At 43.0% G+C, this 13,477-nt stretch overlaps 1 pseudogene across 1 annotated transcript; it reads right to left on the bottom strand.

The window, feature by feature from the left end:
* Positions 1-297: 297 nt before the first annotated feature.
* Positions 298-1,628, bottom strand: LOC308343776 (tubulin alpha-1A chain-like; annotated as a pseudogene). Its single transcript has one exon. The product of its transcript is annotated as a tubulin alpha-1A chain-like (transcript).
* Between the last annotated feature and the right edge of the window lie 11,849 nt (positions 1,629-13,477).

Below are 13,477 nucleotides of genomic sequence, written 5' to 3'. Positions count from 1 at the left end.
TGTATCACTAGTAACTGGATTCCACTCTCTCTGTAACTGTGAATCTCTTAATAGGTGAGTAGAACAATTAACATTTATTTTTATGGTCATATGTTCAGTCAAATTTGAGTACTCATTTTTTTTCTTTCTTAAAGCCTTTACTTTGAAACATGATGGAAAAATCTTACAGGTACCCATGGAAAAGTAAGACATGATCACAGTTAAAATGAAGACAATCTAACCAGAAAGCTTGAATCCCTGTCACTTAATGTCAAAGCTAAAGTTGTGAGTGTGACATGCTGAAAGGAATGGTAATTATTATTCCTCTCCTTCTTCTTCACCCTCTCCTTCAACAGAATCCATACCAATATCCTCATAACCCTTCTCAAGGGCTACCATGTCCTCACGGACCTGAGTCAACTTTTCTTCCTCCATGTCCTCACCTACATACTAGTGAACAAAGGCACGCTTGGCATAAAACAGGTCAGACTTGTGGCCCAGGAAAAAACCAGGCCTTAGCAATGGCTGTGGAGTTGCCCAGCATGCACACAACTCTGTACTTTGGCCAGGTCTCTACCAGGCACCATATGGGAGGCTAGTAATTAATGCCCACTTGAAGCCAGTAGAGCGCCAGTCTACAAACTGGATGCTGTGCTTGGTCCTGATGATGGCAATGGCAGAATTGACATCTTTGGGAACCATGTCACCACAGTACAATAGGCAGTAAGCCATGTATTTACCATGGTGGGAGTCCCATTTCACCATCTAGTTGGCTGGCTCAAAGCACACATTGGTCATCTGTGCTACAGAAAGTGGTTCATGGTAGACTTTCTCAGCAGAGATGATGGACCTATGTGGCCAGAGGAAAGTGGGTATAGAGATAGGGCAACAGGTTGGTTTGAAATTCTGTCAGATCAGCATTCAGGGTTCCATCACATCTGAGGGAAATAGTGATGGAAAACACAATCTGGCCAACAAGGCAGTTAAGGTTAGAGTAGGCTGGGCGTTCCATACAGAGGTTTCTATGACAGACTTCAGAGATGACCTCATTGTCCACCGCGAAGGCACAATCGCAGTGCTTCAGGGTGGTGTGGGTAGTGAGGATGGAGGTGTAGGGGTTCAACTCCAGCTGTGGAAACCTGAGGGGTTGCATAAATGAGAACTCCAACTTGGACATCTTGCCATAACTGGTCAAGAGAAGTTCCATCAGCACAGAAGTTCCGCCTTCAAAACTGTGGAAAACCAAGAGTCCTGAAGATCTGTGCACTGGTCAACCCATTTCCAAAATTCAATCCAAAACAAAGTCAATCATCTCCTTGCCAACCATGTAACACCCTCGGGAACAGTTATTGGCAGTATCTTCCTTGCCTGTGATGAGAAGCTCAGAGTAAAAGAGCTGGTAGTAGGTGCCAGTGTGAAATTCATTGGTGACAGTGGGTTCCAGATTTACAAACAGTGCCCTGGGGACAAAGCCTGCCAGACCCTGTCTCACTGAAGGAGGTACTGGAGTCATCTCCTCCCCCAGTGGTCTTGTCACTTGGCATCTGGCTGTTGAGCTGGATGCCATGGTCCAGGCAATAGAGTTCCCAGCAGGCATTGCTGATCTGCACAGCAGCCTGGTCAACGTGGGTGGAGATGCACTCACGCATGGCAGCTATTGCTTAGCAGGCACAGGTGACAGGAGCAGACACTGGGTCCGGGTTACCCTCTGCAATAAGCTAAGAGTCTGGGTAAGTAACGCACGCTGGTACTCATATTTTATGTTATGATTCCCTTCTCTTGCTTTTGATATTCCACTGTGTGATCTGTTTTGTTACAATGCCAGCTTGATTTCCCCCCCTTTTAACAGTTTGCTTTTTGCTGTCTAAATGACTTTTTCTTTGTCTTTGAGGGCCAGTATTTGGAAATACTTGGAAACCTGTCAGTGTTGTTCATTGTGTACCAGGTTTTCCCAAATCACAGTGCAACCTTTTCATTTGGAGATTCAAGTCGTATTTTACTTCCTTAAAGCACTTTACTATTATCTCCAGGCTTCTTCTTAAAGGATAACAATAATGTATATGTTGCATTTCTCTTCCCTTCCATATCTTTCATATTTTCTTTAATGCATTCTAAGTTTGTTCATTTCTCGTTGATTTTTGCTTCCTTTTCTTAACCCTGTTCACTTATCCGTCACCGTCACCGACCTCAGCAGTGCCTATCCTCCTCTGTGTTTATTCCAGTATCCTTGCATTACAAAGACGGCTTTGTTTTTCTCTTCTGCTTCCTTCCTGAACTCTGCAAGTTGCTTCATCTCCACCTGCCATGTCACTATTACTTTCCGCAAGGTCTCAATTGCTCTGCTTTCAATCATAGCATTAAGTTGTCTTAGCTCGTAGCCTTGTATTTACTCATAATTTTCAACATCTTGATGGTTACTTGCTCTTGTGAGGATCCCCTTCTGCCATATATATCAATTGTCCCCTCCCCTCCTTTGTCTTATACTATTTTTACATAAAATCTGTTCTGTTTGCCTTCGTGTGTTCATTTCTCAATTACATGCATCCTTCCTTGACTTTGGAACCGGTTTACGTTGGGAAGGGTGTGAACACTTCCAGGCTAGCAGGCATTCTCCAGAGTTTAGGGAGAAACTCCTTGTGACAAGGCTGCACATGAACTTATTTTAGCTTTTACCTCTCTCTCCAGCCAACAAATATGGGCAGCTAGAGAGCAGGACATAGTTCAGCCTCTTGTCCACCCTCTCGTGTCTCACCAGGAGACAGACAAAAATGGCATTTCTGCATGTTTTAATTCGACTCTGCTTTTCCCATTTCTTTGTGTAATGAAATAGGGCCCAGAGATCTGGTTCTCCTCCACCACCACAAATAGCTGTCATTCCTATGATTCCAAAGCCAAGATAATTGGCTTTGACCCTCAGAGTGCCATCTATGTAAGAAAATGCTTTCCTGGGGCGCCTGGGTGGCTCAGTGGTTTAAAGCCTCTGCCTTCGGCTCAGGCCATGATCTCAGGGTCCTGGGATCGAGCCCCGCATCGGACTCTCTGCTCGGTGGGGAGCCTGCTTCCTCCTCTCTCCCTCTCTGCCTACTTGTGATCTCTGTCTGTCAAATAAATAAATAAAATCTTAAAAAAAAAAAAAAGAAGAAAATGCTTTCCTGCCAACCGTGTCTGAGACTTACATCTGCAAACACCCCCACTGGGAGTCTTCCTGCAGCAATATTTGATCTCTACTGTATTGTCAGCTCTCCCAATAGATTATCTTTTGGGGGTCAGTCCTCAGTTTTATCAAAGGCGACATATTTCTGCCCTCTTTTTTTCTGTCTAGCTAACTCGAAGAAGCAATGGAAAAGTATCTTCAGTATGTCCTTTTAAACGAAAGCCCCAGTGTTTACCAAAAGTAAAGTTTAAAGTGAACACAGAGTAACTTCAAAGGGGAGAAATGTGTTGGCAGGAGGACACTTATCCTGAGAACTGATTATGGAAGGCAGGGAACAGTTACTTTGCCAGTGCCTCAGTAGGGGATGAACCAATGTTCAGACTGTGTATATAATGGTCCCTCCCTGTTAAACCCATTTCCCCGAACCGAGTGCTTTGCTGTATCCCACCCTTCCAAGTCCTTGGTACTCAAAACGTGAGCCATGCACCAGTAGTATCAGCAGGAGACGGGCGCTGGTTAGACATGCAGAGCCTCGGGCCCTACCTCAGACCCTAGACTCAGAAGAGGAATCTGCATTTTAGCGAGCTTCCTAGGTGACTCATAATCACAGTCAGTGGGGGGAGCACCACTGGAGATCTCAGCACTAGTATCCCTTCTCTCCAAGGACCCAAACACCTGAGGCTCCTTGGTTACATAGGCCCTCATTTCTTCTCTTCTGAGCTCTCACTCTGTAATTTTACATTTATTAGAATATGTTTTAAAAACATATCCATCTGTATTTCTCCCACTAAACCCGCTCCAGGCTCCATGGCTCTCCTGCAACCAGTCAATAAATATTTGCTGAATGACTAAGTGAGAATGTACCATCTTACATTTATGTCTTGGAGCATTTTTAGTGTCAGTGGGCATTTGCCCCATCTCCCACCAGAGGCCTCCATGGATCAAACGCATCCGTGACCATATCCACCTGCCACTCCCCAACTCAGCACTCCAACTTTGGAGAAGAGAAGGGCCTGCCAGAAGTGAGTGAGGAAACAAAGGAATGAATGGGATCTCTGAAAAATGCAAGAAATGTCATCATTTTGTGCACAGCTTCCCAAAATCGTATGTGCTTATAAATGGCCCAAAGAGATCCTGTAACCTGAGTGTCATTTTGGAAAAAATCTAATCATGATTTCCATGTCGGAAGGGAAGACACTTCGCTGGCAGTGAACACATAGCCGCTGCCACCAGCCCCAGGCCAGAGAGGGTGTGCTGCAGCAGTGAGGACACAATTAGAGAGGAGGGACTGGTGCAGGGCTGGGGGATGCCGAGAGGGGCTTCCCCTGCTGCTCTGCTCACACCCACATCCCGCAGTGACATTTTTCCCATCCATCGCCCTCACCAGGTGTAGGTGAAATTGCCATTCTCAGCTGTAGGGGGCTGTTTTGATGAGCAAGGAATGAAAAGGGACAGCTTGAAACTAGTTTCCCTACGTGGATAATTAAACCTTTACTAAATATAGTAGGTTTAAAATGAATGTTCACAAAACTGAAACAGAACATGCTAATTCTAAAAATACAGACTCCCTTGCTGTGAAAGTCCTCTCAGGAAAAGGGGACACTTAAGCACAACAGCGATTTCATCCCTCCTGCCCACCACCCCCCACCCAGGGAACCACCGTGTTCCAAGACCGGGTCACCACATGGCAGGGGAGGAAGCCAGAGCTGTTACCAGACACTCCGTGAAACTCTCAGGAAACCAATGGGAGAAAGTCAAGGGGGGAGAGGTTCTAAGGCAGAAAGTCTCTCTGTGGGATCCTGCCCAGCACCAAATCAAGCCAACCGGCTCTCTTTTTTTATAATCAAAAAATGTAAAACTCAAGTTCATATGGGAAGGAAATGTCATTAGTTTCGCACTTGTAGTCCATGATGCATTTTTGTCCAAAAGGACATTCAAATAAGAAAAACTGTGAGGAAAGTCAACTTTCTAGGAAGGCACCATCTTGAATGATTAAATCACAAATGACCTTGACTCTCCATGACTTCCAAAGCAATGACACCCAGATCTCAAAGAAGGCTGTTCCCTGGTCATAAAATGTTCCATTGACATTCCCCTGGTATAATAACAAACGGTCAATAAAGCTTCAGAGAGTTGTCTTCACTTGGTATGTTCACTTCCCCATCTGTTCTCTTTTGAACCCACCCCAACCAGAGAAAAAGTTTCTATCATGGGGACAATGTCTCCATGTTGTGTGATCCAGTGGTCAGCCACTAGTCATGCCAGGAGCACGTGACAGGGCTGGTCACTCCCTTCCTGAAAATCTTCAACTTTCACTCATCTGGGTCTCAGCCCACCGTTCCCTCTGGTTCTCCTCTGACCTCAGTAGGGACAACTTAGCTGGGACAGAAGGTTGCATTTTGCTTATGTGTGACCTCATCTGCAGCGACCACACATTCTTTGTTTGAAAGGCTTGAATTTTCTTCACAGCAAAACCGTGTATGTGAATATGACAGAAAAATAGCCTTTGTCCTTCCAAGACATTATATGTATTCATTCAGGCAAGGCCTGAATTTTCCCTCAATTTCCAAAAATAGTAATTAGTCCTGAGATGGTGTTGCTGAAAGAATTTCTACGAAACAATGTCACTAAATTTTCTTTTCTTTTCTTTTTCTTTCTTTCTTTTTTTTTTCTGTCAGAGAAAAAGAATATGGTTCAATTTATGACTTTTGAACAATGCAAGGAAACCATAACCACATGAAAGAATCCTTATTCATGCTTCTTAGTCTCTTTAGTTGGTTTAGTTATGCTAGTAACTCCCTCTCCTGGTTTCCTGGGACATCCCCCTCTCCCCAGCACCCCACACCTACACACACACTTGAAAGAAGATAAAGCTTCTTTGTCTTCTGGCTGAATTGTCACACAATAAAGACAAAATCCTATAGTTTAGAATCCTTCAAATTCCCCCTTTTGGCTCTCAACTGATTCCTTCTTAGTGGCTATGCAAACCTCTGGACAGGAGACAACTAAGCATAAATTATACGGGCAGTTTAGTATAAGACAAAGGCTACCTGGTACCATATTCATACGTGCCTGCTCTTGAGTTTTAAAAGTCTTAGGACTTAGGCCAAGAAAGTGAAGTCATTTGCCCAAGTTCTAACAGTGGTCAGTGTGGGACCGGGACCAGAGCAGTGTCTCCCTCCAGCAAGACAGGGATCTTTCCTGCCTTGATGCTCTGCTACAAGCTACTTATCCTAGGCTTTACAGAGTTCTAACTTCTGCTGTGGAATGCACTGCACAGAGCCCCCTGTTTTACTCTTGTTCTCTTGGTGTTGGAATGATATTCCTACCTAATTCTTAAAAACTATGGTCTCTGATTCCCATCTGGTCCATTAGGTCTCTCTGATTATCTCTGGTTCTGCCTGGACTTCTATCAAAAGGAATCCATTCATTAACAAAACTTTCAAAAAAAAAAAAGTCTCTTTGGCATTTTTATAAGTTTGTAATTTTAATCCAAGTGGGGAAGTGGGGGGTAAGGTTTGACATAGTGGCTTTAAGAACAGCATGGGATGTTGCCTTTATTTTTCCCCCTTGAAGATAATCAAAGGACTATTTCCTACCATCTTCCTTGTAAAGGCTGATACTCATTTGTTTCTCTAGCACAGAGCTCATTAATGCTCTCAACTATTATCAGTTGACTCCGGGTTCAATTTCTTCAAGAGAACCCTCAGGATTTCCGATTTCACTTTCTCACTATGGTAGTTTATAATTCTTAAAGTTACGATCTTCTGGTTTCCTCCTGAGTAACAAATTAGCAAATTTTATGAGCTTAAGTATATCAACCTTACCTAAGTCTCCGCATATTCACAATAAGTAATCTTGCCAATTCCTGGTCTACTCAACTGCTTCTCACATGAATGCTCTATAATGGGGAACTGACAGTGTGAATAAACAGAAATAGGATTTCTATCCACCGTCTTCCAATTCCTTGGGCCTAAACACATCCCTTTCTCCCCCATGAAACATGGCTGGAGGTTAATTATTGTAATTGTAATGCTTTTTTGAGGTCGACCTCCCAGCCCCAGCCACATCCATCATACAGAATTTATATGGACATCATTAATTCTTTATAACTTATAACTGCTGTGGATTCTTCCTGCTTCCTCAAAGAAAGCTATCACATTTTTTCCCTCGTATTCACAGTACATAGCAGGTAGTACCTACCTGAATAACAGGGTAATTAGTGAGTCAACATTTGTTAAATTGTTGGCTTTTCCCAACTCTTGACAGAACTGAACTTACTGGTCTGAGAAAGAAACTAAAATGGCCTTGCCTTGGCTATATATGCCAAGAAGAAGGGAGAAGGCAGAAACTTCTACTTACGTTTTGTGGAATTTTTTTTAAAGATTTGTTTATTTATTTGAGAGAGAGAGAGAGAGAATCCCCAGCACACTCCCCACTCTACACAGAGCCCAACATGAGACACAATCTCACAGCAATAACCTAAGCCAAAATCAAGTCAGACACTCAACCAACTGAGCCACCTAGGTGCCCCTTTACTACTTATGTTTTTGTAATGAATATATTGACTCTGACTCTGGATCTGTTCCACAGCCCCCAGGTCCAAGAAGTGTCATGCTCCTTTAGTTTCCTAATTTAATTCTAACTAGCCTTGACCCAGGAAATCCAATCTCCATCATTTCCAGGATGCTATATGCCCCATCCACCAATGTAGGAATGCTAAAGAAGGGCCTCTGCTCTGATCCTCCATCTGTCTTGGTGACAGAACCTCGAAGTGTTATGTCGAACCCAATGGCTCACACCATGGTGGGCTTCCGTGTCATTCACAGGATCCAGCCTGCCATGGAGTCTGCCCTGCCACCAAAAGTCACCGTGTCTCTTCAGCAGGCCCCATGCTCAGCATTGCTACAGCCTCTGTGGTTCTACCTCAACCCTTCAACTTTACAGTCTTCCTTCAGCATCAGTTCCAGGCAACAGCCCCAGGAGCACAGGTCTATGAAACAACAGTCAACTCATTCTCTCCTGGAGAAAGGGCAACTCAGAGTTCCATATAAGACCCTCTAGTGACCCTCAAGGATAAAGAAAAAAAAAAAGAAAGAAATAAAACTTATGTTCACCATCATTTCATGCCACAAATAAGTTATTTCTCCTGCTTATCACATCTATACTTAAAGATTTGATAAATACAACTAAAAAATTATTCCATACAAGAAGGCAGGAAGCTGTTTTTTGTTTTTTTTCTTTTTGAAGAACTGGGGGCAAGTAATGACGGAGAAGTAGGACCAGGAAAACTCTATTTCACAGGTATGAAGGCTACTCTGCTTTTCCCATTGTGTAATTCTCAACAGAACAATCTACCATCTTTCTTTTCATGGAAAAGGCCATGTTCACAAGCTCACTTCACTTCCTCCTGTTTTAGCATTTCTTACATTCTTGACCTGTCCTCCAACTCCACATGCAGTAATCAAACCAGACCAATTGGGAGAAATTAAAACAATTGTGCAGGTTCTGAAATTTGCTGTATGACATTTCAGTTTTTTCAAATAGATTACTTGAAAAGTTAGATTGAAAGGAAATTGTGGTTGCTTAAAAAAGTCCTTCACCTTTGTGTGGAAATTATTTAATCTGACAATTGCTCAGTTGTCATCACTCCATGACCATAACTCATTTGTAATCTATAAGTTTACAGAACTCGGGAATTCTTTTTAGCATAACTTACATAAAAGACATTCTTAATCTCTAAAATTTAATGGGTGTTTTATATTGTGTTTACTTTTTCCATGGGAGCCAAGAAAGAAATCTAGCACGTCTGACACTTCTCAGAGATGTGCTTGTTCTGTATTCTGAATCCAATTCAAATGTTGAAAGTTCAAGAGAAAGTGCTTAAAAGGAAATAGTTTCAATGTATATTTATGCCACAATGATATTTATAACAGATGTAATATATTACATAATCTATAATTTATAATTGCCAGAGTTTAAGTACTTTGTGAACTTTCAAGTAGGATCTATCAATATTTATTATGAAATGGTAGAAAAGAGTTATGAGATATTATATAATTTTCTTTTTTACTATACCTCCCCCTTTACAAGTAGAATGTCAGTTTTCTCGTCCACTCTCTTAGAGAAGAGGTACACTGAGGCAGAAAGCAGAGAAGGCCTGTGAAATTTCCTGACCTTGATTGCTGAGGGTGTGTGTGAGTTAAGGCTGGGAAAAAAGAGTGAGGTATTTACAAAGTGTCTGAGACAAACCCAAAAGGAGAATTTCCCACCTCAGCCTCTCTATCACTCCAGAAGACAGAAAGGACTTCCCTAGACCAAAACAGAGCAGAGCATGGAGCCAAGGGTGTCCTAAGAAAAGGACTCCCTAGAAAGACAGTGGCTACAGCCAGCCTCTGTGCAGGGATTCTGGACCCTCAGCACTTCAGAGAAGCAGGAAACTGTACTGACACAACCCCCCAAAGCACAGCATGACCAGAGTAAGACAAACCACGCACACAGTCACCTAGGGTGACTGGGCAGCAACCCATGAGGCCAAGGGCCCAGGATCCAGGACTAGGACCACTTGGCTAAACAGTCATTCCTAAAGAAGTGCTTAGGACATGTGTCATATCAGCACATGAGTCATCTTCAACATCATCAACATTCCCTGGAATCTGGACTCCAAATGGGAAATGAGAGACTAGGTGGACCCAGGCCTGACAGCCATTGTTCTCGCCACATGAAGATAATGGAGACTGATACAAGAAATGTTGATGGATGATAGGGAGAACACCAGTATTTGTCGACTGAGACATACCCACTCTTAAGGAAACAGTTAATCTTCATAATACGTTTTTCTACTAAGCAGACAGACATTTATGGTCTTTATTTCATTGACCTTATCTACTTTTATTGTATTATGAAACTGGGGCGCATTGTGAGGAAACCTAGAACCTACAAATGTTATCCACTCGCAATGCTCACATCTTGAAGGTCAGGAGGAAAAGTTTATGATTTTGCAGATAAAAAACACAAAGATATAAAAAGCAAAGCTGAGCAGGTTAGTGATAGGACTGAATATAGTTCTATTTTATCTTTCATGGGTCCTGGGTCCTCAGAAAATATTCCAACCACTATTTCATAACATGAGACATCCTAATGGCCAGATTAAGTATTATTTAACTAACTATATGGCACCCAAAAGTCCAGAGATGTTTGCTTTCTCTTGGTTATTGTAGCCACAGGGGAGAAACTGCTAAAAATCAAACATAAAATCTAAGCACAGGTTGCTGAATTTTCAACAGGAGTTGAATTCACAATCTTGCCCAGTCTCTTATGTGAAAATGAAGGCAGTGATTTAGAAGAAATGAAGCCCTAAAATATGGAAAGACAACAACTGGTTATACTGAAATGAAAGTGAATTCTAAAAGGTCAAGTCACCCTGAGTCCTTCCTGTCCATGGGAGTAGCTTGCCCTCTTTTGTCTGAGGACATCAGCTTCTCTTGGCTTGAAAAGCCTATGATAACATCACCTGGGGAAGAGGACTTGTGTGGGGATGCTCATCCTCCTGAAGACTCACCAGAACTCCAACCACGTCTTGTAGACACTCTACTCAAAACTAGGGCTAATTCTCAGCATGCTCCAGGGAATCAGGCACATGGTCTAATATAGAAGGAAAGAGCTCACTCCCCAAAAGAATTTCAAGATTTTGTTAAATTATTGGCATACATCTGGGAAGTCTATGGGGGAGTAGATTCTAAGGGTGTTAGGATAAAACACAACATTAGACTGGGCCACATTTGTTGATGTGTGTGTGTTTACTAGAGATTCTGAATTTAATGTGTTAGCCTAAAGAGCTACCAGTGGCTCTAACAATTTATGTGGTTGGTTGGCTGAAACTTGGTCCCAACAGTGGTCTACATTTAATGAGGTGAAACGGCAGGGACTACAAAAGCATAGGGAGATAGGAACGTTAAAGAAGATTTATTAGTTTTGACCTGCACCACACCAATTATATTCTCCAAGGTTCCAAATATATTCCCTTCATTAAGCATTATAATAAATATATAATTGGGTGGGGCACCTGTATCCTTGAAAAGGGTCATGTGCAGACCAAGTATGACCATGAAGGGAGTTTCATTGATAGGAGACTCCTGATTTCAAGGGGATGATAGGATTCCAGAGGAACAGAAGTCATAAGGTGGCAATTGACCACCAACGACCATGGGGACACATTCACCATAAATGGCACAAAGGATGCAATGGTGACCTGAAAATAGGATTCAATAAGAAAAGCCCTAGGTCTAGTGGCCAAAGACTTGCTTGAGTTTCAACAAAGAAAGGGAAAAAGTATGGGCATAGACTTCTCAGAATGGGTTTAGTGTGAAGAAATTTGTGTCGCATGTCAGTTCTCACCCAAGGGCATCCACGACAGAAATTCTTTAAAATCACACTGAATGTCAGTCCTACTCTTTCCCCAGCTATTTCAGGGTGACTCAAAGACACCATGAGCTTACTGGTTAATGTGTCAGGGATAGAGGCTCTAAAAAGACTCAACAACACAGATCTCTCCTTGCTAAGGTTGACCCGGCTACCAATACTCCCAATTTTCTAATCAGCCAACAGCAGAGATCAACCCCGAGCCCCTGATTTACCAGGGGAACCCATTTACCAGGGGAACAAACCAGCCACCTGCTAGCAGTTTCCCTTGGACCTCTTCTGTTATGGAGGGGATGGAGATTTGTCTTCACTCTACTAAACATATACTCTGGATATGGATTGATCTTCCTGCCCACAGCACCTCCATCAGAACCACCGTTCATGAACCAACATCATGGTATTCCACACAACACTGCTTCTGGTTTTATAGCAAATGAACTACAGCAATGGACTTATGCCCAACTAATTATACGTGATTTTCATCACATACACCATTGCCCAGAAGCAACTGGACTGACTGAAATGCTGGACAGCTTACTGACAACTCAGTTATAGCCCCAACTGGGAGACAATACTCTGAAAGAATCAAGTATACGCTCTCACGCTAAGATTTTATATGGTGCTATCTCCCCCAGAACCATAAGACACAGATCTGGGAATTAAAGGTGGAAATAAAAGCAGCTCTTCTCACGATATACATAACAATCCTTTTGCAGATTTTTTGCTTCCTTTCCCAGCAACTTGAGTGCTGCTGATTTGGAAGTCTAAGTTCTCAAGAAGACAAGGCTTCCACCAAGGGACTTAAGAATTGTTCCAGGGAACTGTAGGGTGAGAAGGCCACTTTGAACTCCTTATGCCACTCAATCAACAGCAGGGGTGGGTAGTACTCCTACTGGCTGGGCTGATTCTGTTTACCAAGGGAAAATTGGGGTGCGACTAAACAGTGGAAGCAAGGAGGACTCCATGTGGGATGCAAAGAATCCTCTGGAAGCAGCATTCGTGAAGGTTAATGGAAAAGTGCAAGAGTCAATTTTTTTAAAGGCAGTGTTATCGAGGACTCAGAATCTTAGACATGAAGGTTTGGTCACTCTACTGGGTAGACAACCCTGATCCTCTAAAGGCAATGAGAACATGCAACAGGCAGTAAAGGAAGGCAGCCAGAGGTATGACTGACAACCTCCTCATCAATTACAGAAACGAGAACTGCATAGTTTCTCTTTTCTCTTTGTATGCTATGTGCGTGAGTGTGTTCATGTATATTAAACATTTTCTTTTTCTTCCCTTCACTATTTGGTATGTAAGCCATTGAATTTAGCCTTTAGGTAAGCGAACACCTGATGGGACTGTGACTGAATTTGGAAAATAAGGAATACAGAGAACTTGGGAAATAAACGACTGTTGAAATTGTGTGTCTCCTCATTTGGGGGCAGGGGTTGAGAACTTCTCCACGTCTCTGGAAAAACAGAGGTTTTTGGTTCTGTGTGTACAAAAGTTCCTATGTGTAGAAAAGGATGCATGTGGAAGCGATGAAGCCGAAGGAGTTGACTGCCAGTTACTGATTTATGGCCTCTCGACTCCAAATCCACACTTTGCCCTTCTCTGGACTCTGGTAACACCTCTTTCCGGTCAGCAGGTGCTGTGTGATGTTTTGTTGGTAGAATGCAGGACAGCAACAGCAAGGTTCAGCAGAAGGAACACTCCTTCATTCTTTCTGGGTCTTCTGCCACCAATTGTGTGTGGGACACTCAGTGGCACCCACCCTCCAGGGAGTTTCACCGGCTCCCAGCAAGGGCTGCCAACTGAATCTCACTGTCATCCCAGTAGATGGGTTGTTTGTCAGCGGTAGGTAGGAGGCCCCGTGGAATCTACCTTCCGGCAAGTTTTGCCAAACCATAGTAGGCACTTCCCTGCTCATGGGCTTGG

This window comes from Martes martes (assembly GCF_963455335.1).
Source record: "Martes martes genome assembly, chromosome: 5".
In the NCBI taxonomy this organism is placed as follows: domain Eukaryota; kingdom Metazoa; phylum Chordata; class Mammalia; order Carnivora; family Mustelidae; genus Martes; species Martes martes.
Note: the sequence above shows the minus strand (reverse complement) of the source record. Positions and strands in the feature narration are given on the sequence as shown.